At 37.2% G+C, this 24,743-nt stretch overlaps 1 long non-coding RNA gene across 1 annotated transcript in view; it reads left to right on the top strand.

The window, feature by feature from the left end:
- The window catches only part of LOC139992580 (uncharacterized), a 48,575-nt gene extending 32,466 nt beyond the window's left edge, over positions 1-16,109 (top strand). The window contains exon 4 of the long non-coding RNA XR_011801150.1: positions 15,289-16,109. This is a non-coding gene — a long non-coding RNA (uncharacterized lncRNA). The remainder of the gene's footprint in view (positions 1-15,288) is intronic.
- The last annotated feature ends 8,634 nt before the right edge of the window (positions 16,110-24,743 follow it).

The raw sequence follows: 24,743 nt of genomic DNA, 5'->3' as shown, positions 1-24,743 counted from the left end.
ATAAGTAAAAATGTTAGCATTTTTATAGATTATTTAGGATATATTATTTTTGGAACCATCTTTTCGATAATTTTTAAATATCTCTTTTGAAAAATAGTTCAAATACTTCGGACAAAATATTCAGTTACTGCTCCGAGGTTCTTCTCTTGAGGTTAAGTAAATCTTTCTTGCCCTTCGTAGTATACTCTTCGTAGAATTCTAGAAGAGACAAAAGATACAAAGCTCGTTATATTTCAAAGAAATCCCACTACTTGATACTCTTTTTCTTGATATATCTTTTTTTCATTTTCGCACCATACATCGAAGCACAACTATACACATATCGTAAGGGCTAACGCGAGCAACTACGATGCCCGACAATTGTAATTCTCAAATGGAATAATCTGATCGGGCGGATGAATCTAGAACGACGCGATGAACGTTAACAGGAGGGAGCCGATCACTGACGGGGGATTATTTATTTTGTCGATCCAAAGTGAGCGATACCTTTCGATTCAATTCAGTTTTATGGATATCCGTGCGTGTCTACTGTTTGACGAAGCCAATAGAGAACGATACGTCGCGAGAATCGTAACGTATCGCAATCTTCGTAGGTGCGGTTTCAAACTCCTCTGGAAAAATATTTCATCGTGACACGCCGGAGGATATATCATTCTTATATCATTTGCATCGATGGGAATAATACGCGTTTTTCGTATGGGCCTTGTCACGTGGATGCGAGATAGCCGGAGCAGTTTAATACGTCCTTGCAAGAAGAGGAACCTTTCGATCAACGAGAAATATCGCCTTCTTATATTTTACCTGTAGCAAATGGCGATGTTTATCGCCTTTAGAGAATGACTGTCACATTATTACGTCGTTACTCTCGAGCTGCTCAATTTTGATTTAAGAATTAATATCTGTCTATTATCATTTATTCGCTCGAGTATTTATACCGTAGTTACTTTAGATAACATTTATTCTTTGTTAATACTTCCTATTTCTCTGGAAATATTCGATCAATAAGAAGATTCAACTTATTTTTTTAAAGGGGAAATTTTATCCCCTAACATCAGACCACGGCACAAATAATAAATAGGCATAGGTTTGCAATGGATTATTCTACCTATTCAATTTTATAAGTTGTTGAATTTCCAAGTTTCATTTTGCAGCAATCAACTTCATGTTATTTTTGTGTTAATTATGATTGAAGTCTTTATTATTCATAAATTATCAAAATAGAAATGTATGGCTGAGAGTGAGTGTAAATATAATACATCTAAAATTCTGATAAAATTTTTATCAAATTTTAATACTAAATTCTATCATTTAATTTTTTTAATCTTTCAAATTTTTAATATTTTTTGGTATCCTAATTCTGACATTATATATATAATCATAGTCACAATCTATGAAATTATTATCATTCTAAATATTTTGCAATAACCATATACTAACATCGTGCGAGGAAAAGATATGTGAAGGGCATACGTTGTAGTTGTCTTGTACAGTCTTAAATACTAACGGGGAACTAGTTGCCAACAATTCCCATAAATTTGTGTTTGCGAAACAGCATCTTGCAATCTAAGTCGGCCACGTGACAGAGCTTGATGATGCAAGTAAAGCACGGACGAGAAAGTTTACGAACATCGAATAAATTTCTTCGGGTTTGTGAGAACGCGCGATCGCGAATACTAAAAGCCGATCTTGAGGCATGTCTTCGTCTTTTATTAACGTATCGTATATCATGCGCGGGGAAGAGTAGGGAGAATACCGTTAAGGTATAGAGGCAGTAAGCTCGCGATTACGGAAGTAGTAACAGACCGCACTTTTCAGACGGGTTTGTTGGACGACACGAACGATAAAATCAGCGTGATCCTCGATAAAGTCAGGGGCAGTCGAGATGGAGCCTTTCTAAAGGAAGTGCGCTCGTAGGACTGTGAAGCTTTCGAGGCACGCGAATTTTAAATCTTCTCAAGGCAGGATCCGGTGAATCCAGTGATATAAGTAGAATTTATGTCAGACCGTATTTGACAAGGCAAACGAAAGGGGATAAGTGGAACGTGCAAGTGTCGTTAAAAACATTAGCTACTGCATACATGTATCCTGATTTTATCGAACAGGAATTCTCATACTTGATATGAACTAAATAAAAATTTCTGTCTTATTACTATCTTTTTATTGCTATTTCTATTTTACGGAAGCATTTTCTTCACGAATAATTTCAAGATATTTCAAATCATTTACTACTTTCCTAATGTCTTTACTTGTTTTTAAAGCAATTACTTACTATATATATAGATATACAATTATTGATTATTAAATATATATACATATGTATATAATTTTATATGTAGTAACAAGTTCTACTTATATTTATTTTATACTAATAATATACTATCCAAGATAATAATACTGACGCTGACATTCGTTTTATGAATATTCTGGAAGAAACGTATACAGATACATGAAGTCCTTAAATTATAATACTTCCACTATAAGAGATGAAGTGAAAACATTTTTAATGTTAACAACGTCCACAATAACGAGACATCTTTCAAATTTGAACTGAACCTCGCAACTGCGTCGCTAGTAATACACGTAATCAAGGAAGGGTTAAAAGACGAATCGGAAATCGATGGAAAAAAAGGAGAGAAATTATGCTCTACTAAATAACAAACACAGGTAGAGAGCAGGTAATTAGGTAGCGATGTAAGGACAACGACAGGGGCTGGATGCAAACTAAAAGACACTGGGAAGGAGTGGAAACAAGAAGCAAAAAAGAGAGTTGCAGGCCGGCTTACGCGATCAGAATTAATCACGGTTATTTATTGAACGAATAAATTTCTCGTCGATCGGTGAATCTCGCGTGTCAGCCGCGCACATTTCAGTGCAGCTGCGCCACTAACAATGAGAAAATGTTAAAGATTCCAAATGGAATAATGTCGTGTATCTAAGAATAAAGCTTTCATTTCCTTTGTTTCCCTTATTTTTCTCTTCATAATGTATATTCTATTCGTAACGTATTTCATTCATTAAGGGTTGATTCTGTGTTTATTCGACCATTCGCGGAGAGACGCGATCGCGAGAAAGCACGTCAACGGGAGTTGTAAATTCCCGTTACGATTAGATAATCGACGCCACGAACTGATCGATCCCCTTATTTCTGTTAACATAATAGGAGTGGTTCAATTGAGTATACACTGAATTAACACGTATAAATTACAGTTTATTCCAACAACTTTATATAGAAGCTAGTTACGTTGGTGCGTATGTACAAGTTAAGTAGGTGATTGATCTAAGGGTAGAAACCCAGTAACGATATGTTGACTATTCTAACGATGAAGAATAAGTAAGTTTAGTGACGATGCTGTGGCGGAGAAAAGCTAGTGTCTCGCGCACGGGACCATCAAATTTGTTGATGAAAATTTTGGTTAGGAAAGTAAGGGCAGTAGACATTACTTCTGATTGGATAATAAGAAGGTTGGTGGACTAGGAAGGGTCTTAGCCGTCCTCGATAGAAAGTTGCTAGTGGGAAGCATCATACGTAATCTTTTTTTATCATTAATTAACTCACATTAGCGAGTTCTATTGAATTCATGTGGCGATTATAGAAAGGAATTCCAACAATTTATTAAATATTTTTTGCGTCATTGTCTTCTCTTACATTTAAGTACTCTGTAAAGTAACGACTCTGTAAAATTTGAAGACATTGGAATATTTTATAACATAACGAACTATCATCTTTCAAATTATAGAACTTCTTTTTCTGCTACCAAATGGTGGCTGGCTTTTTTTTTTAATTAGACGTGTCCTCTTTAACTAAACTTATCTCGTCTCGTTCGTTTCTTTTCTATTTTTTTACACACACTTTAACCGTGCTGTCTTTAACGTTATTCCACGGGTAATGAATGATCGTTAGATTCGTTTTGGATTCATTGATGAAAAGAGAGGCGAGCTGAAAAGGGGCCAGCAATTAATGCGTCTGGATCCGGAGTGAAGTGTAATGGACCCGCTAAAGCTTCTGTTTGATAATGAAAAGCTTCCTGGTTGTCGACTTTGGCGCCCCTATAGCACGCTTATTTCGTCAGACTCGCGTCTCCTTGGTGGAACGACCCGTTCGAGGTTTTCACCGAAGTTACAGCCCTCGTAATAGGTCCACGGTGTTTATTCGTCGACCTTCAATGAATTTCCGAATGGTTATTTAGTTTCGCTCTATTTGGCAAATATTTTGGTGTACGCTTGCACATGTTGGATACATTGATCATAATGAGCGCTAAGTATGCTGAGTGGTTTGAAAGGTAAGCCTACGTGAGAGGATTTGAATCGCGTTTCTCTCTAACCAAAGTACATGCAGCTAAAACTTGTAGGATTACGCGATCCATACAGATTTGGATCACTACGCGTTTCAAAAATTTCAGTTCGCGTTACGCGATTTTGTTTTAGAATTTTTTTTTTATTAGTTGCTATGCTTGCATACTAGTAAATTCCGTATAGTGCGCGCGGTGATAGAAAGGCGCAACATTTTTTGGGAAATTTCCGTTTAATCCCTGGTAAATCAAACGAGACTATGAGTAAAATATGGTTTTGTTTACTGGAATTTGTTTAATTCGAACGTATAGAGATATTTATTTACACGTAACATAAGCTATGCCCTGTCAAACGATAAAGAGAGATTCTTCCAACTTATGCCGACTTAAACGTTCTCGTTAGCCTATTAATTTTAATATATATTACGAAATTAGGTCTCGATGCAATGTATCCAAATAAATTCTTTACAAATCTTCTGATTAATTAATTTCAATTTCACGTATATGTAAAAATTCCAAATTAATAATTATATTTCACAATCAATTTCAAGCTACAGAAATATAAGCGTTTGTTCTGATATTTTAGCTTCTTTTGAAAAGCTAGTTCAATGGTTTACGAAAATTTTAAGCGAATTCACTTTTAACTTACCTTCCACGCCATAATTCACTATCGTCGACGAACATATCCAATGGTAATACCATGTCCAATGGTAATAGGAAATTATAGAAAACGCGGTAAACAACTCTGTGCACCGCAAGATCGATCGTCGAGGCTTGGTATAACGAAACAGCCGGTTATCGGGTTGGTAGGGACGATCGACAGTAATGCGAATCGCGCTGACAGTTCCGCGGTGGGTCCGGTGCTCAACGCTTCATCGCACAACAACGTTGATTTACTTACGCGCGTTAACGCGCAAGTTTTCGCCAAGCGAGAATATTTATTGTCGTGGCTCGACTAACCGTTGGAATTGAATTATAATGCTCTACGGTACCGCTTTATTCAAGTTCTCCTATCATAACGCTCCTCCCCCTCTTGATCTTCGCGATCCGATTCTATTCATTACACCATTAAAATATTGCCCTTGTCAAACTTCACATGTGATTTAGCCTCTGGTTTTGTTGGTTAGAAATTATCTCGTATCGTTTAGCTTACGTACCTAAAATTAGGAGACAAGAATTTGTAGAAAAAATGAGATTGTTAGTACTACATATCTGTCGTTTCGTTTCTTTTGATCTTTACGATCGGTCAGAAATATTAGAAATATTCTTTCTTGATTAAGAAATTCCTTGTAAGAGACAAATGTAACATCTGTGATAAATTAGCAGATAGAGGACCAAAGAATTTTAGAATAATGGATATCAAATATGTCTGAAATAATATTTGGGTCAAGCAGAGTCATTAGTATTTACACTATGACGACTAACAGTTATTTTCGATAGAACAGTGTATCTAGTTAATCTATCGAATTTCGCAAACAATTTTTTTTCATTCGACTTGCATATTTGAAGTATCCATTACTTATAAGATGAATATATACAAAGAATCCCTTTGTAACATAAAGTATTTCGAGGATTCTTCACTATTGAAGATAAAATCAGATCGACGAGGGCAATGCACTCGTATTCACGTTACGGATTGAAAGGTTTCCATACCATATAAATATCTTGTCAAACATTCTCTCGAATGCTCATCAATACTTCGGTGGGAATGACGCACTTCGAAGAACTTCGAAGAACTTTAATGAGACTTCCGTCTGTTTTTATGTTCACAATGATTCACAATCGTGAAGAGCAATGGGATGAGAGCATCTCGTTAGTATCTCTTACTTATTACAAATTTCCCATCACGTTAATTACTGTCACTGGTTTCCTTATTACGGGAACGTCTTGCGTGCTGAATCGGCGAGTTTCGCTGAATTAAGATATCAAGTCGGTTTCGACCGACCGCGGCCTATGGAATCGCGAGAAAGACAGAGAGAAAGATGAAACAGGCTGAAATGTTGAATACTTATTCAAAATTCCAGTCGTGCCGTAGTAACGAACCTTCGTTACATGTGGCGTGTTATTTTGTTTAAATATAACTGTGCGCGTTTGTTCAAGCTAATAATTCAGTTCAACCGTTCCACGAATAATTAAACAGGAGAGAGAACGTCCGTCTCTTTATTAGAAAGTTAAAGCACCCTCCGCGTCTAATTGTTGCGAATTCCTCATTGCGATTCTTTGTTCATTCGCTCATGCACGATGAACAAATAGTAGAAAAAATATATTCTTATTATGAAGATAGGGGATAATATGAGTAATTTAAGAGATGGATTTACATAGGTAGATATTGATTTCGATTATAAGGACAGATATATGTAATTGCACGTGTAGTTAACAGAGTTTATGTTAAGCTATGATTATTCTTATGATTTATTTATTATATTTTTGTTTAGGACTAAGTTTTATGTCATTTTGATTTAGTGTGTATGTGTATCTGTTATGGTCATTCTTATGGTTCTATCTTGTTATGTAAATGGTAATCACCGTAAAACCGAGGTGGAAAGGAGGAGACGGAAATGAAAAATTCTAATTCTGACACGTTTCTTTTATTTTATACCGTGTTGAGACAAAAAAAGTGACGATTTGTCGATAAAAATTTCTCTGATGCGTCACGGGGCTTTGAGTAAATTTATGCTCGAGGTAGGTAAAGGTATTGAATAGATGATTCGTTGGTTTGATAATGGAATCTTGACGTAGATTCATTGATTAAATGCTTTTTCCGCGTTGCATTAGTTCGACATGGTCATACTACCTTTATGGAGCCTATGAACAAAGAAATTGTAAGGAAGACTGTACGATGTCTATGAAGGCCGAAATTACCAAAACAACTGCACGATTTTAGCGCATGTTATGCAAAAAATGAACTATACTTTGCAATATAGGTCTATTTATGGGCCCTGCATATTACAATGACGTAGCTTCTCCGTGACACTATGATGAATTTTGGAATGTAACGAAAGCAATGATTAATGAGATGATTACATGGTATACACTTTGATTGTGGTACACTGCAATGTATATTTATAAGACTACACAGTAACCGACTGAGTTCTAATTAAAGTTTCATTGAGTTCTAATGTTTTCTTAACGACGTCTGTCTGAATTTTATCTGTTTTTCTGTATACTGTATTTTTTACTAATACTAATGTATCAATTTTTACCACTTTTCTTTACCAATAACAATAATACGTTTCTATTGACTGATCTGTGTTTCCCTAGGAGTAGTATAGTACTCTTAATTTATTATTTGAAAATGTGTTTCGTGGTAGTTAGATGAAATGGTTTTTCTCCTTAACGCAGCTGAACTATTCAAGAGCTACGATTAGATTCGTTGTAGGTCCTGAATAATTACTGTTCGATCATTCTAAAGATATTATATGTATATGCAAAGTGTTTATAAACGTATAATATTTTAAACTAAGTAGACTACAAGATAGCTACGAAGTAAATGTGAGGATGATATTTTCCTGGAAAAGACGTTTCTTCCCAAAGTTTTGAAATCGCGCAGTCGTTTCGTATTCGAAGGGGAGCCGCCTTACAGATCGCAAACACCTACTTTTCCGTCTGGGCCAAGCAATATTACACTCGTTAGTCGCCATTGTAGTAGGAAAATCCGGCAAATTGCGATTTTATAACTCGCAGCTCGGCTGACCGACTAAGCGAGTTCCACTTCTGAAGCGTTGCGTCGCAAATGGCGCGCGTTGTTTCCTCGTCGCATCGTATGGAATAGTAAACTTCGTTTAATGGCCGTCTTCTTCTCTTTCCATACGGAGAGAAAAGGAAAGAAAAACGTAAGACAGCGATTATCACCCTGGCGGCGTTCAATGTTCCGCCTTTTATTGCCGTAAGAATGCAACCATTTTCTTTATTTTCCTTGTCAACGCATACGTTAGTCACGAGTAAACGATAACACGTTTTAGCCAACGGTGTTATCGATTTAATATAATTTACAATTTACGAAAACGATCTCATCTGGCGATGCACGATACCCGCCTTGCTATAGGCGATTATGCAACCGGTTTGTTCGAAGCTAGGCTACAACTCTGCACGCGATATGGCGACCGGTCGTATGCATAATTGGATAATGCACAATCATTTTTACGAACTACGCGGAGTACAGTGATTAACGTTCCCGTTTATCGCTTCTCAGTACGCATGTCGACCATAAACAAACATTCCAGTCCGTCGTAGAGGTCCCTTCGTCACGCGATTCCCGATAACGCGATTTTGCGGCTGTTAATTAACGAGTTTAACATTCGACGACGTGGCAGGAATGGTACATTCGTTTGCGTCGCGGGATACACAAAGCGGCAACTGGTTCGTGTCGTTTCTTCGAATGCCGCTTGTAGATTTCAATGAAGGTAAATTATTTAGGAAACGATTCGACGACAGGTCGTCGAGTTATCGAGAGTAGTAGTACTATGCAGATGCAGGTAATATAATGAAGATCGCCGTAGCTCTTTTAAATTCTATTACTCTGCGAGGTATATTAAATTGTATTGCTCTACGAGGTACTAGAATTACGGAAAGTAGCTGGAACGATCAATTTATTTATTTATTTTCAACCGTGTATTTTTGGAAATTTCAATGTTTTTCGTTAAATCATATAGACTTGCATCTCGTATTTTTTTCATATACAGGGTCAGCCAGAATGAAATAACAGGTTTATGATAAAATAACTGGAAAATAAAAGTAGCGAACATCCAATTTATTTATATCAAGTAGCATGTTAGTTCAGACATAGCAGGTGTCCTAATATTTAATACAGTGTACCTTCTATTTTGAATTTTTACCGTACAATGTTTATACTTTACTCGGTATTTTCAGTGTTAATTCGAAACTTCGCAAATTTCGCAAGCTATTTACTTTCCGTGCTCCTTACATATGACAAAACCAGCGAGAAAGTTAAAATAAATTGCTCACAACGGGTAGAATCAGTCGACAAGCTCAGTTAAACAAAGTTTCCCAGCTTGATTCTATCTCTTCATTTAATTTAATTTATATCCAACTAGTAAACATATTTCTAGACGCGTTGGGGAATTCACAACGCAGAACCTCGTCATTTTTCCGTACGTCAGTTTGCACAATACCTCAGCCCGCATACATGAAAAAATGAGTGGTAACTGCCTTAACTGGTTACGCTTCGTACCGTTCTGGTCTGCTTTTAAAACACGCCAGTCCGGACTGTATCGCCACCGTGACGTTCCTCAGTCCTTGCAAATGCTCGTTGGCAATATAATTTGCATTTGTCCCAGCCCGCGTGTTCTCCCTTTCTCCGCCCACCGCCCTGTACTTTTACATTTCCTTTCTCTTCGTTCTATCACCCTTCTCTGCCTCTCCGTTCTTCGCCCGGAGTAAAAACTTTGTCTCGTTCGCTGTAACTCTCTCGTGGCACACGAGATTCGTCACGGACGGTTCCTTGGCGGCAGTTTAGCCGAGAGTTTCGCGGCCTGCTTGAAGAATGTCGCGCCGTCCTGGGACATTACAGATTTCCAGTTCAATGTATACTCGCCGTCATTCGAGATAAACTCGGTCGAATGGAGGCAACCGTGAAGCATAACGCGACGCGACGCAAAGCGACAGACCGCCGACGATCTTGCGTTTCTACCTTTTCGCCCCCTGTAATTACGTTTCTCCAGTCATTACGTTAATTACGCCTGCGAATTCGTGCGAATCTGGTTTCCCGCGAAAGTGGGCTTGCCGAGGGGAGGAGGACGCGGGATAAACGCCACTGCAAAATTGATTTACTCCTATAGGTATATTGGTGTCAGTTATATCGACTCGGTTTTTATTAGTACTTTACGATTCGAAAATTTGTATGATACGATCGATCTGCAATTCTAGCAAAGTTTTAAAATGAAATTTTTTTGAACTAAGGGTTTTTTAAAAAAAAAATCGTTGGTTTATTTATATATTGATATAGTGATTTTTTTATTTTTGTTGAAGTGGTCATCACTTCTAAGAAAACTCTACATTTGGTCTTTAGTTTTCTCAAGCACTGAAGCCATCGACAGTGCATAGACAAAAGACTGCGTCGAAGGCAAACCATAAACGGTACACATGCAACGTTGGTTTCAGGGTTTTTCAGTCATAGGGTAACGCTGCTAGCGTGTGGATCTGGATCAGCTCAGTTATATTCCGAACTTTGTACTTACACTTTTGTATTCAAAAATATATATTTTCTACCTTACAATTTATCCACGCGTTCCTTTGTATTCACATACATCTAATAACCTCAACAATTTTCATTTTCACCGTTGAAAGTTGATACGAGGAACAATTTTCACATTATCAATGTCAGTTTAGGCTTTAGACAAATTATATTTAAAATCATTATTTTACTTGACAAAGTCCTGCAAACTTTTGCTCTCCGCAATTTTCCAATGGTATTATTCAAATATTTTTAAGTTATGCTTTTCAAATGTCAAATATTTTTTATAGTTACATTTGACAACTGTCCTCTATAACCTATCGCAATTTTTCACACTGTCGTGTTCAATTCGCATTCAATAAAAAATACGCTTCAAAACATTCGCTATTTTTTCCAATCCTTGTACTCAATATAACGAAGAATTTCTAGGAAATTGATTATGAGCTGATTTTTCATACAGTTTAGGTAAGAAAAATGAATTACCAGCAAAAATGTAGGAAAAAAAAAAAGGAATAGATACAGAAAATACAAAAAAATATTGTCTTGCCCCTGAAATTTAATAAAACTCATACCTTTCGCTAACATTGTATCTAAATTTTTCCTTTTCATAAAAATACAATCGTTAAACAAAACCCTATTCCAAGAAGATTACAGTAATCTCTCACAGCTCGTTTACATCGATTGCGTGCACGTTTCTATTCCAATATCGGCAACAAAACTCGACATCCTAAAGTTTCACGTTATCTTCGTCGAAACGAGTAGACTCATAGCGGGGTTAAAGGTCAGGGATCGTACGTTTCCACGCGTGATTATGTCCAAGTAGTTGAATAATCGAGTTTACAAACTGCAGGGGTCCTACTTTCGCGAACGATATTGAGTTTCATCGGTATGTCGTGCCGTGGAGATTCAAGCCTGAGGGTAAGTAGAACGGCAAGCTTCCCTTTTGAAACTCTGCGTTGATTCGATCGCCGGTTTGAAAATCCCGACAGTCACCGGCCAGGAAAGTATATTACCTATATACGTATATCACCATACTTTAATACTTTCCCGCGGCGCTCGTCGAGCGCACCGAGTTGCTCGATTATACAAAGTTATAAATTCTTTCGAACTGAGCATTTCGAAGAGAATTCCTTCGATCGTTATCAATACCGAACGCGTGCCTTTTCAATTGGTCGATGAGGAAGCCGCTTTTGTCGACTATGCCTGACTCCACCAATTCTCAGATATGTTCCTTTCGAATCTTCCAGCCCTGATCTCATCGCCCGTAAAATATGGACAATCGTACTTTAGTCGCACCCAACCCTCGATTCATTTTTCTTGACGCGAGTCGAGACTAGCTTTTACGGCCTGAACTGCTGCCATTCGTATTTGACAACGAATAAAACTCCTTACAACTGGTGAACTCCTAAGAAAATTGTTTATTCCCGTTGAGATGTGTACATTGTATTTTGTTAAGATGGGTGTTAGGACGTTAGGAGAATTGATATTTACATGGAAGGGAGGAGTTGTGTTATTTCATTAGTTTTCTGTTTGAGTTTTATAAAGGAGATCTAAGAATTGTCGTTTTCTCATTTAGGAAGATGTTTAACGAACGATTGTTACATATTTTGGATATGATTCTTATTAAACAATCGTGTCGTATAGGATATTGTTTAATAAGACATACTTATATATGTATGTATGTTCTAGGTTAAGTTCGTCCTATCTCTGAGCTAGGTCCACTCTTCGAGTCTTAAAAATTACAAGTTAGTCGAACATTGTAAATAGACCTAAACTATAAGCCATAATTATAAGATGTATGTTATCTCTGAAAGCTATTTACGTCAAATTTACCTGAAACGTTTACGTTCCTGTCTTTTTTTATATACACAATAATATATACCAACAGAACGAATTTATGTTGCAACCCAAAATCTAATCTTTGAATAAAATCAAGTGAATCGGTGTCCAATTAACTTGTTCAAATAAGAAATACATGTACGTTCGTCTACGAAGCAAAAAGACAACTTTTATAAAAGACCATCCACCGTATGATGTACAAGAAGAGTGGACGACAAATAATACTTTGCGTCATTTTCATTTTATCGCACACTCGACAGGAACAATCTTTCCGCCGACGCACACCCATGTATCAATTTCATCTGGTAGTAAAATCTTTTTCGTGAATCAACCATTCAGACATCACGGTTCCATCCGAATTTTTCCATCGCGACAATGGTTCACCACCCTCTGTGTTCCTTGAAGTTTCAATTTCTATAGTTTACAGTCTAGTTGGCCGAGTCGTTAGTTTCGTAACAGCTCGTTTCCGTTTGTATTATCATGGTACATACACTTCACTCTCGATTCCACCCTTCATGTACCCTACATACTCGCATAAAGGCACCTCTATACATGTACACGGGGGCGGATACACATGTCTTCCTTAGGCAAGCTGGCACACATCTACTCCGCCACGTATTCCCAGTCACGGTCCTGATTAGCCTAATAGAAAACACAAACACGGCCTTAACGTGTACCATCGATATATCATCCTTACATACACCATCACGCTGAAATCCCGCCACTTCCATGGAAATTGGCTTGAACTGACTGGTTGGAGAAAGGGAAGGAGAAAAAAAAAAAGAAAAAAAAAACGGCCGAAACTAGGTTAATACAGGATGAGATGTACGTTTCCTACCATTGACACGTATGGAGGCACGTGGTTCGATGGGAAAAAACGTATATCCCTGATCATAAGTATCAGAAAGAACACTCATTTCGGGTTACGTGAATTTGGAAAATCGTTACGGGATTATTGAAGCTTTTAGGAACTGTTATGTCACTTGGAACATCAAGCTATAAAGAAGAGTCCGTATTCGATATTACAATAGCAATCATATCAATTGAATGTAATAAAATTAGAATATTTTCTCTTATCTATATCTGCCATGTTTTTTGATTACAAATTCAATTGCTTCGATCGAAATAGTTTTATTAGTCATATTGTTATCGCATTGTATTCGTACGCTACAAACGATTTTACAGCACAGATTCAGATTGTGTACAGATCTCTCAAAATTTGTTACCTACTTCGTCTGAAATTTTTTCTATAGTTATATTTAGGTCAGGAAACTATGGAGGCCAACATACAGTTCTCATAATTTACTATGTTACTGCAAATAGTTTCTGGATGTAATTCCAACGAATTTTTGTTATATTGAATAGCACAATTTTCCGAATACGAAATTCTGGTCGATTAATTGTTTCCTGGATCATTTAGATCAATTATCACATTTCGTATGAAACCAGTAGATGTTTCGATATTTATGAACGGGAGTATATATCGGCTGCACGCGCGCCACCAGCGTGAAAAACGGCGGAATGTTATTCAGTGTTGGCACAAAAGCCATCGACTACGATCCAAAGGTTCCTCGTACGAACGTGCGTTCCCGGGATTGGGATATATCTGGGTGTTGGGATAATTCTTGGTTTCCGACGAGCCGTGTTTGCTTTGAAACGGCGCGGGATTCCGAGCCACTCCAACAGCCGAAAGTAAATGATGGCCCTTTGTTTAGACGTATTTAATTGCGGGCTAGGGAAATTGGAGATTCAATGGTAGTTCTTGAAAAATCAATTTATCGAGAATGGAATGGTAATAGAGAATGAATCAGAAGGGCAATAAAATTTTTCCTTGGTTTCTTTGCTTTTTCAGTATTAGAGGATTAATGACAGATCTGTCAAACCTAATATAGATGCTGTTTTCCTAGCATCTATATCATCCAAAATGGACGTTGCATTTCAATATAGATTATTAAAATATTGAAAGATTCTACGTTGTATAAATATAAATATAATATATTCGTCGAATACATATTAAAGATTAAGTTCTACCCTTAAGGAGACTTCAAGAAAGGTTCAGAAATATAATGAAGATGAAGTGAATTCCTGGCTATAGACTCTAACTGTAGTAGATAAGAACAAACCGTGAAATAAGAGAACATACATCAACGAAGCAAAATGTAAAAAGCCAAGAAGAAAAAACAATTTTTAACAGTGGAACGTACGTGCATCGACGAGATAGACGAACGAGATTACAACACGTAAATAGGGTCTTCGTGCAATTATCCTAGTTAAACTCGAGAGAATCTCGTGGATTTTTCACCTGTGGAACCTTTTTATGCCTTTCACGTTCAGAGAGATGAGATTACGACTCAACGGTTCTGTCCAATTCAGTGAAACCTACACGGTAGTTAAACAGGTTGGATCAGCGGGTTTCATTTCCCTTGCCTGGAGTTTTCACGCGAATTTTTCCCCGACGTTACCTGTCAGGGATGTACTCGAAAGCTGTAATCGAGAAACCCTGCCAAACTTTACTGATTCAACTGCGATAAAGTAACGAATCGAATCGGAAAGTCAAGAGTTTTGGTCAAGTTCTGTTCGTCGATATAATCTTTGAAACGGTATAATTCACGCTCTCGTCCATTGTCATAGCTAGTTCCTTCGGGGATTTCTATCTACGATACGGTCGTGCTGGTGGCTACGATAGCCAGGTCTGGACCATTGTGACTAATTCTCTTTAGTCCTCGGTACCGTCGAAATAATTTCATACCTTCGAAGAGAAGTAAATTGCTACAACGTTGCATTATCCGTACGCGAGCATTATTATATTCCGTCTATGCCTTGCTCCTCCTCTTCTTCCCAGCTTTTCTTCCCGTCTTTTTACTCTTTTGTTTTCCGCCGCGCCTATTGTTTCAGCACAATGCTCTGTATATTCCTGAAAGTAGGTAATGAATTTTTATTTCTTCGATATTATTCACTTTCTCGTAGAAAAAGGGGCGGAGAGAGAAAGAAGGAAAAGACGGGAGCGAAAGGAGGGACGATGATGATGGCGTCTGGGTACGGAAGATGAGAGAGGAGGGTGAAGAGGAGGCGAAGAATATTTCAACAGGACAAACAATTTATCATTCTGAGAAATCACGTAATGATGTTTTTATGCGGTGCGTCACAATAAAGCACTGGCGGGGCATAATGCGAGAGAACCGCGCCACAGAACAGAATAAATAAGGAACGTACCGGTATGTGGTATTAGTCTGCGTTATTAAATACAGCTGTAAGCGGGCGGGTAGGGAAATATTGCGCGCGCTGTAAAAAAGTTTTCTTTCCCGAAACGCGGATTCGAGAGAAATATACGCCTCGCGCGACAAAAGAATCTCGGGGAAATTGCGCGGATAGAAAGTTTCGCTCGTTTCCTGATAAATACGTATATTTGCGGACTCTGCAAACGGCCAACGCGCGGGTCCATGTTGATAACGATCGTTACAGTGAAACAGGAGACGAAAGGCATAGAAGAGTAATTTTACAAAGTTCGGACAGTCGGTAGCTTATGATTTACTATTGAAAAGAACTTTAATTATGAACTTACTGCTGTCGCAAGCTGTAGTGAACTCAGTGTTATCGAACACAAGATAGCAATTATATCATTGTTAAAAAATATTCCCAGACTAGTAGTTATATTACTGTAAAAAATTAATCCTACGCTCGACCATTTTTGACGTGATTTACTTGTTTTTAAGAGATAATTTAAACTTATAGTCTGTTATAGAACTTCATAAAAAGGTAATAAATACAGTTTCTAGTAATTTTGATTTCAATGAAATTCCTATATTTTTATCTCAAATCCATTGCGTAAAATCATTAATCGACCTCGAAAAATTTAACGATTCTACATGGTATTCGTCTTCAATTTCCAAGAAGCAATCTTAGCTATTTTCATCAGCGAGTCATACAGTTCAAGTGGGTATAAAACACGGCGTTAGAGTTACTGCGAGATTGTTCGTACAACGTCGTTGCTTGCGTTTATCCGTAGCGTACGTAATTTCGGATAACGTGCGTTCCTTTGATACTTTCATTAGGAAGGGTCAACCGCATGAAATGGTCGTACCTTTCTCGTCAAGCCACTTCAAATGCTTAGGCTAATAACAGAGAGTAGAACGCGCGCGAAGGAAATGAAACTACCGGACCTGTCCCACTGACGACAGAGGGATGGCTGGAGATTTACCTCGCTACTAGTCTCTTTCCTACTCTCTGTTTTTATGTTACTTACGAGACTTTAAACGCGACGTTATTATAAGACGAGACAGGAGCGTGGATGTTCTGCGCTGCTTCATCAAAATTTCATAAACGTTGCCGCGCGCTGACGCTGGATCTCGTTGAAATGAACTCGCGATGAAAATGTTGAAAATGCTACTTTACGAGATTAATTGACAACATTCGAGTAATTTTTCTGAAATATTAATTGGCTCTAATTAAAGGGTTCGTAATAAAAACGATTACCCTTATGCATATATGTTCTTATTAATATACATTAATATGTTCGATACATTTCAATTTCTTTAAATAAAATATTTGTCATACTATACAATTGAAATCACGATAGATCATATACGCTTTTCACAACAAAGGAATTTAAAAATTTGATTACACTGTAATGCAATCCGAAAATTGTGCCTTTATTTGGGATTCTTATATACTTTTGGCAGTCTCTTGAATATTTTCGAAATATTCAATGTTGTAAAAAGTCTACAAATCTGACAAGATTCGATTTTGTTATGAGCCCGTCAATTTCGAAAATTCCAAATGTTATTCTAACCTGTAATCGTAAATGAAAGTAATCATCGAAACGAGACGTAAATCACGGCGACGTTAACAATGCTCCAGCCGACCGACATTACGAAAATCTGTCGTTAATGTGGCGGATGAACACGGAGGAAAATGGTATATTCTGTTCCTGGAACGGTCTGATGTAACAGCGCGGCATCATCGAAAGAGGAACAAATGGATAGAAAATTGAAGAGAGCGGATGCAACGGGGGCAAATTCTAAAGAATTCTATCAATCAATCACTGCCGTATTCTGTCTGAACCGTGTGGCTCGATGAGAGCGTTATTAGAGAGCGAGCGATTTCACCCCCACCCTCGCTGATACTTCTTTCGCTATTCAAATATTCGCGAATAATTTTATCGTAAATTTTTGAACTTGGCGTCGTATAGTCATCGGGCGAATTGGCTCCGGTTGCTCGGCAAACATTGAACTATTTGATATAAAATACTTATGCTGGCTCTGCCATGCAATTTTCGAAGAGTGCTGGAAAACACTGGACCAAACCCGGTCTCCTCTTCTTTTATTTTCGTACGTCGTGCACTCCCTCTCCTTTTTCTCTTTCTTTCTCTCTCTCTCTCCCACTCTCTCTTTTTTCTACCCCCTCTTTTACTCTTTCCTACTTTACTTTTCCCCACCACCTTCTTCTTCTTCGCCGCCCTTTTCTCCGCATCGACGAATTTTCAGCAGAGGCACTCTCTACCATTTCAGACGGCTCTGATCCGTGCCACACCAATCTCAACCTTCTTCCGATGAAATTTAAGGCACACCGCAATTCGACGGATTTTTTGGTCCAATTGCTCGCTGCGGCGAGGAACGAAGTTTCGTGAAATACGCTTCTCATAGCTCTGATTGCAATCGGCGCATGAGGTACGCTTGCGAGTTCGCCGTCTGTGAATCCATCCCACCGTTTCCCTGTTTATTGAATGAAACGTCGAAATTCCTTCGTCCTCTCTCTCTCTCTCTCTCTCTCTCTCTGCCTTTCCCACCTTGATACTCTCGCTATGTGTTCGTTCATTGAAACGGCACGATGTTTCATGGTCTTGCAATTAATATGAAATTAATTTTCAGAATCGGAGAAAATTTACGGGAATTTGTTCGAGACGTAATTTCGGCAGGCTGCCTTATTAGGCTTATGAGAATGAGTAAACGCTATTAGACGTTAATGGTGTTCCTCTATTATCGATCTAAGGCGAAAGATGTGTTTATTAATCGTGTCAAAGCGTAAGGCGCTTACACCTGTTTAGGGATTTTTTTAAATAAGTTAGCTGATAGACATATTTTATAACACGGTTCAGTCAAAAACGATAATCTATCTTTGGCAGTTTCGAAACAGTCGCTCTTAGAGTCACAAACAAAATTTCAATAGAGATGTTATACACGGATTAGCTTAGGATTAACTCGATAAGACAATCGTATCTCAGCGATTTTGCAAAGAAATTTTTTGTTTCTGAAAACGTCGTGTCTTTTAAGCGTTAAAATGTGTTACAAAAACTTGAGTTGATCTCTAAGAATTGTGTCTATCACGAGATGTATACGAACAGCCGTAGACGCCTCTATACAGCTTACAAAATGGCCATTTTTATTACAATAAATATTATAAATTTTTAGTACAAGGTTAGTACATTTTATGACATGTATATGACTAATAACAATAGTACGTGTATCAGGTCGTGAATCAGAATTGGGATAAGATCATAGTTTAATACGAATCAATAATCGTAACTCCTATTCGTTGAATTCATCGCTGATGATGTTTAACACTGTATGAATTGGTGTCTCATAACCCTTGAGACTCGGCCTTCGCAGACATATCACTATTGAATCCAACTACTCAGAGCTATCGATATTTGCTCCCGACGACCCATGTATTATCATCATTCAATTTCTCGATCGAGTAATCCCATTAACAGATCGCGCAGACTCGTTAAACATTATTACCCTAAGATTCGAATAAATTAACATCTTTGACGCATAAGAAAAGGTAAAGATCTTATTACAATCTTAAAATTGTAAAAGAAAAATTTAAAGTAGCAAATGTACCAAATTCTCAACACTTTTATTTTTCTTTTTTTTTTGCATTTATTCTGTTCTTAATATCAGAAAATTTATATGATAGTAAAAGAATTTCATAAAAAATTTATAGAAAATTTAAAGGTGCGAAAGAATGTGCAATATTTAAAGTGTAGTATCAGTTATAATATTTAGTATATTTACCCAGTTTCCATGTTTTGTTGTTGTGTCCCCATAAACGTTCATAATTTTTTAATCTGTAATATTGATAACTTACCGTAACTTAAAAATGGATGTTAAAACTAATGGCATCGTCGGTATCAGACACTTTTCTTATATTGCTATATTTCGAATTTTCGCTTGTTTTAATAAAGAATTTTAAAATTCGAAGGATTTTCCTACTAGTTGATATCATTTAACATGCCCTAAAAATGATAAATCGAACATTAGAAATTGCCTAAAAGTATCATACATGGACTATGACTACCGATGTATATGGCGCGAGAGCACTCAACTACAACGCGTAAGAATATCTGGCGGTGGTAGGAACTTGTCGCGAAATAAATTAGCCAAAGTCTGGCAAAGAGCTAAATGTGCCCCATTGGCGTAATTTTAAATTCATGGCCTGGTGCCAATAAAAATGGTCCGAATCTACGAGAGTGAGGCAGAGGGACCACGGTGAAATAGGACTGGCCACTGAAAAAGTTTCGCTCGTTGCTTTTTTTTTCTTCCCCATTTTCCCCCCTTCCTGTTTTGTTATGCCTACATTTTGTTCTCTCTTATACAAGTGGTTTGCACTCATCCGTTCCTAGGTTGCCTGCTCCTCGATGCAAGAGATGTTTGTGTACACACGGGAGTTGAAAACACGTGTGCCATGGTCAGAGTGCGAAATATTTTTATGGATGCAGTTCGTTCCTATATTTAACCCTGCGACTTGTCCGTACCACACAAAAAGGGATAATTTGTTAAAAGCATCGATTTTTGCGTGTATTATGAGTATAATTTTTTAAGACGTGTTGTGACGTGTAATTATTGATAAAAGAATACTCTTACCGTGCTCGATAATTAAATTTTTGTAGAGTTATTGCATTTTCGAGTTCGATATCGTAGTGTCCGATTCGATCGCTCTACATCTTTTGCGATTAAAATATACTTACTGTTCCGACTAAATGTACATATGTAGAATGATCCGATAATTTATAGGTCGAGTAAACGGAACGAAGGTATGGAGATATTTCAGAAATATTTGGGAAACTATCGTTACTATTAACATTGATTTTAATGTTCGTATTAAGAGTATTGAAATATCATTGTTGAATTCGTGACTCGCTTGTTCTATTTAAAAATTCGTCTCGGCTCTATTTCATCTTCTGATCGTCGACAGCACTTGCTTATTTTTCTCGAGTATCTTCCAACCTTTTTTTCTTTTCTTTTAACCGGATACAGTTTCTTCACCGATATTCTCTTTCGCTTTGATTATTATTATTCGCCTCTTTGCGTGACGAGACCCGCGTTAGTCAAATAAATCAGCTTCTTTTTCCTCTTTAACTTTTTCTCGACTCTCTGTACCTTGATTTTGCTGGTTCCTATGATTTCATCTCGTACGTTTTTCGACCATTCCTCATTCGTCATCGTTGTCTTTTGATCTTTTATTACTTCGATGTTTATCCAATGCATCCTTAGCCACAAATTCTTTAAGTCCTGACACGTGCTTGCTATAATGGACACCTTTTTTTATGGATATCTGAATTTTAACACTAGAATATAAATATTCGCAATGTTATGATGTACGTAGTTTCTATTTGTAGTAAATAACGAATGCGTTTAATTATCGATTGTTAATCAAATGATATGTTAAACTACTGATAAGAAGAATTGATAAAAAATGAGCTGTTGTGAGTAAAAATGTACTAACAACAAGACTCGTCAAATTCAGTAATTCCCTGTGAACACAAAATATTCAATGTAGCGTCTAATTTCGTTATATTCTCTGAGTCTGGCTTGAAGCAAATGAATTACTCTGTATTAATACAATTTACTCGAATAAATTAATGACATAAATTCGCATTCAAAAGAAATATGGCGCACTAATTGTTCACCTTTGCTCACGCCTTAAATGAGTAATATTGTGGCATAGAAATAGAAATCTGAAAAAAAAAACAAATTTTACGAACATGTTAGAGGGATATGTAACATGTATATTGTAGAATCATACATCGAACATAGGAAATCATATCTTACCGCTTGTTTGTTCGAATTGTTTTTTCCATTACAAACCACTTATAATTTATTTAAATACTTTTATTACCATAATTGCAAAGAAACACGACAGCTCTCACAGGTGCCTTGAATCCCGGGTCCACAGGAATATTTCCAAGAATATCTAATTGGATATGAAATCGGGGCCGAAAGAGTGTTGTATTTAACGAAGTTCGCGAGTCTTTTTCCGCGTGGCAAAAAGACCGAACGGGGAAGCGGAAGTTGGAAAGTAATGCGATTACGTGGAATTACAGGGGAATATTAATGAAAAATTGGCATGTTCGGGTTCCTCTGGGCAGCTTCAAAGTCGAATTTTGCTGCATCAGTCCACCATAAAGGTAGTATAGCAGGCAAACGAGGGTTTGGGAGGGGCGAGAGGTCAGGGATCATAGCGGTGTAAAAGTTACGAGAACAAGTTGCGGCGTAACGCGCAAAGAGCCAGCAGTGTATATATTTCCCGCGAATTCCTAAGTAAGCCAATTTGGCTTTCGGCAATGCGGTGCCACACGATCGACGCTGTTGCGTCCAAATGGCACTTTGCATTTGTAATGTGCACTTTCCTGCAAAAATATGCCCCCTGTGATGTATTTTATTTTTCCTTTACTCTCGCCTTTCTTCTCTATTCTCACCCATTTTTCCTCGTGTTTTTTTTTTTTTTTTTATAGCCGGGTAACGAGCGGTTGTATCATTGGCGCTGGCGCGAATTAATTTCGCAACGCTAATTAAATGTCGTTAGCACCCGATAAAGGTTCGAGCCTCATACAGACGCGAAATAAAATCCAACGAGGGAAGGAGTGCTCGCGGAGGACGCGTGTAACGACGCTACGAAAACAGCAAGGAGAAAAACAAGGAAAGTTTCGGTTAAGGCGAATTTAGACATTGGATATACAATTGATTCATAGTAAATGTAATTGTGTATTTGTATTGGCTCGTTGGTTGAATTCGTTTTACGAATTTTCATAATGTCGTTGAATGAAATGCCGAGTGTCGACTGGCTGGATTATAATTTGTATATTGAAGAATTTTGTATGGCGTAACATTTAATTTACTGTACAGGTATCTCCCATGTAGTGCGGTAGCTAGGTTCCGAAAAAATGCCGTCTTATACAAAAAATTAATGCAAAAATCGTGATTAGGTTTTAATAGTTAATAAAAGTGCCTACATATACTATTTCCTCATCGCTAAGAGAAATGTTTATTAAGACAATCAATAATTAACTTCAAGTATTACATATTAGTATTGTTTATGTTATTTGCTACTTGCTTATTTATGTTACAATCGTTTCGTTACAGACCCTATAATGAAAAAGTTTTCGAGTATAAACGGTTGATATTCGACAAACCAAGAATAGATTAAAAATTTCAGTATAAAAAGTTCCATACACAAATTCGAGACAAGATACCACGTTTGCTCAATTAAGGAACGTCTGAAAAAATCAGAACAAATTTTCATTATGTTTATAATTAATATTTTAAATAATTAGAGCGAATTCACGTTGTAAGAATACCGTGTTATGCGAGGAATGCCTGTACTTCTTTTTTGTGCAGAATTAAAATTGCTAAGTAATTTTTTATAAGACCTAAACGTAACGTACTAGAATTCTATATAGATATTGAACTTATCTGACTATTAAACCATCCAAATTTGTGCATATATATTGAATTCTATCGATTTAGAAAGAGGTAGTAAGATTCGTAGAAATCATCAAAAATGAATTTATTATATGTTCCCTACGCAGTTTTCGAATGCAAAAGAGCAAATTTCCCTTTAGTTTGGTTCAGACCGTGAGAAGCGTTCATCTTGTAAATAAATATTTGTAAAACGGCGAAGACCAGTGATGGGGTTGGGGTAGATTCAAATAATCAGGGTGGATGCATAAATTAACGTGACTCGTGTAGTTTGACGGTGTTAAGAAGATTAGGACTGTAGGGATTAAAAGGATTAAAGGCTTGGTGTCAGACGATATTTCGAGACGAGTTCAGCGACCATTCTTGAATTGAATGCAATTCCAGTCATATTAAACATCAGCTCGCATCCGAAATGAAATGCGGTGTTTCTTCATCAGAATGAGTCACGGCTGTCGAGGGTATTAAATTACAAATGACATCTGAAATTTTCGCGAATAAAACGTTCATTATATTCCTTAATTATGCATGTGAACGGTGGGTCTTGTCCCCACTTCCATGAAATTTCGTTCTCTCGCTCGTTCGCGTTAACAAATAAAGGCATATGATTTTTGTAGAGTTCGTTATAGAGGTATTAATTTCTCTTTCGACGATCCTTTAGTATCTTATTAACTGTCTGCAGTTAGACAGCGAAAAGACTTCTTCCTCTTTATGAAACTTCTTGTAATTTTTATAAAATACCTTCTTTAATTATTTTTTAAAATTCTATACCTACATTTCTGAGACTATATTGCATATAATTTACCTTTGTATATAGGTGTATTTTTTGTATATAATTGTATATAAATTACCTTTTGATTTTCGACGATCATTTCTATGATTTTTGTAATAGAAATAGAATAATTCTCTGACTGTAAAAAGAGAATTTTGTTAATGGTTTTCTTAGCGGAGTACTATATTCAACTAACTTCCTATGTCGAATGAAAGCGTAAAATGTATCAATTCCAAAAGAAAAGAGATTCTTTAATTTTCACCTTTTATCGTATTCCTTATTGTTATTGTCGGTCATTCTAATGCAAGAGACTAAACCTAAAAAGGGGCTAAATGGCAAATAGATTAAACTTAAATCTTTCGGTCAAACAGTTTTGGCTCAAGCAAATGTCGTAGCGTGAAGTTTGAAATTATCATTTATTTTAAACGATCGTTAAATTGTATCAAGCTCATGCGATCCTCGAGACATTCAAAATGGTTGGATACTTGTAACATCCAGCACTTGCTTATAGTAACGCACCAGCGCGAAGACACCTGGATATTATTCACCATTCCTACCCCTTTCTTTCAACAATCCTTCCGTTCTAAGCAAACATACCAAATGAGATTTATGACCATAACCGGTTAACGAGGCTAGCAGTTTCTAAGTCGCGGCAATCCACGTTAGCAAAGAAGAGCAAAAGCTGAACGCGACGCAATGTTTTGCGCTGTTAACAAGCAAAAACGAACGAGTGTTGGCGAGGTCGTTGTCTCTATTCTCCGGAGCAGTCGCACTTTCACGGGGAAAACGTTAATTAAATCTTCCTCCCCGAAAACCAGTTCCTGCCGGTTACCTTACTATCCCTCGGTCACCTTCTCCTCTTCCAGTTTCTCGACTTTCTCTTTCTCTCTCTCTTTCTCTATCGACCGACTCTGTTTATCGATGTTCTGATCCGCTCGATTCGCGCCAGCTTTTCG

Source organism: Bombus fervidus, chromosome 11 (assembly GCF_041682495.2).
Source record: "Bombus fervidus isolate BK054 chromosome 11, iyBomFerv1, whole genome shotgun sequence".
NCBI classification, from domain to species: Eukaryota; Metazoa; Arthropoda; class Insecta; order Hymenoptera; family Apidae; genus Bombus; species Bombus fervidus.
This window is presented reverse-complemented; position numbering and strand designations above follow the sequence as displayed.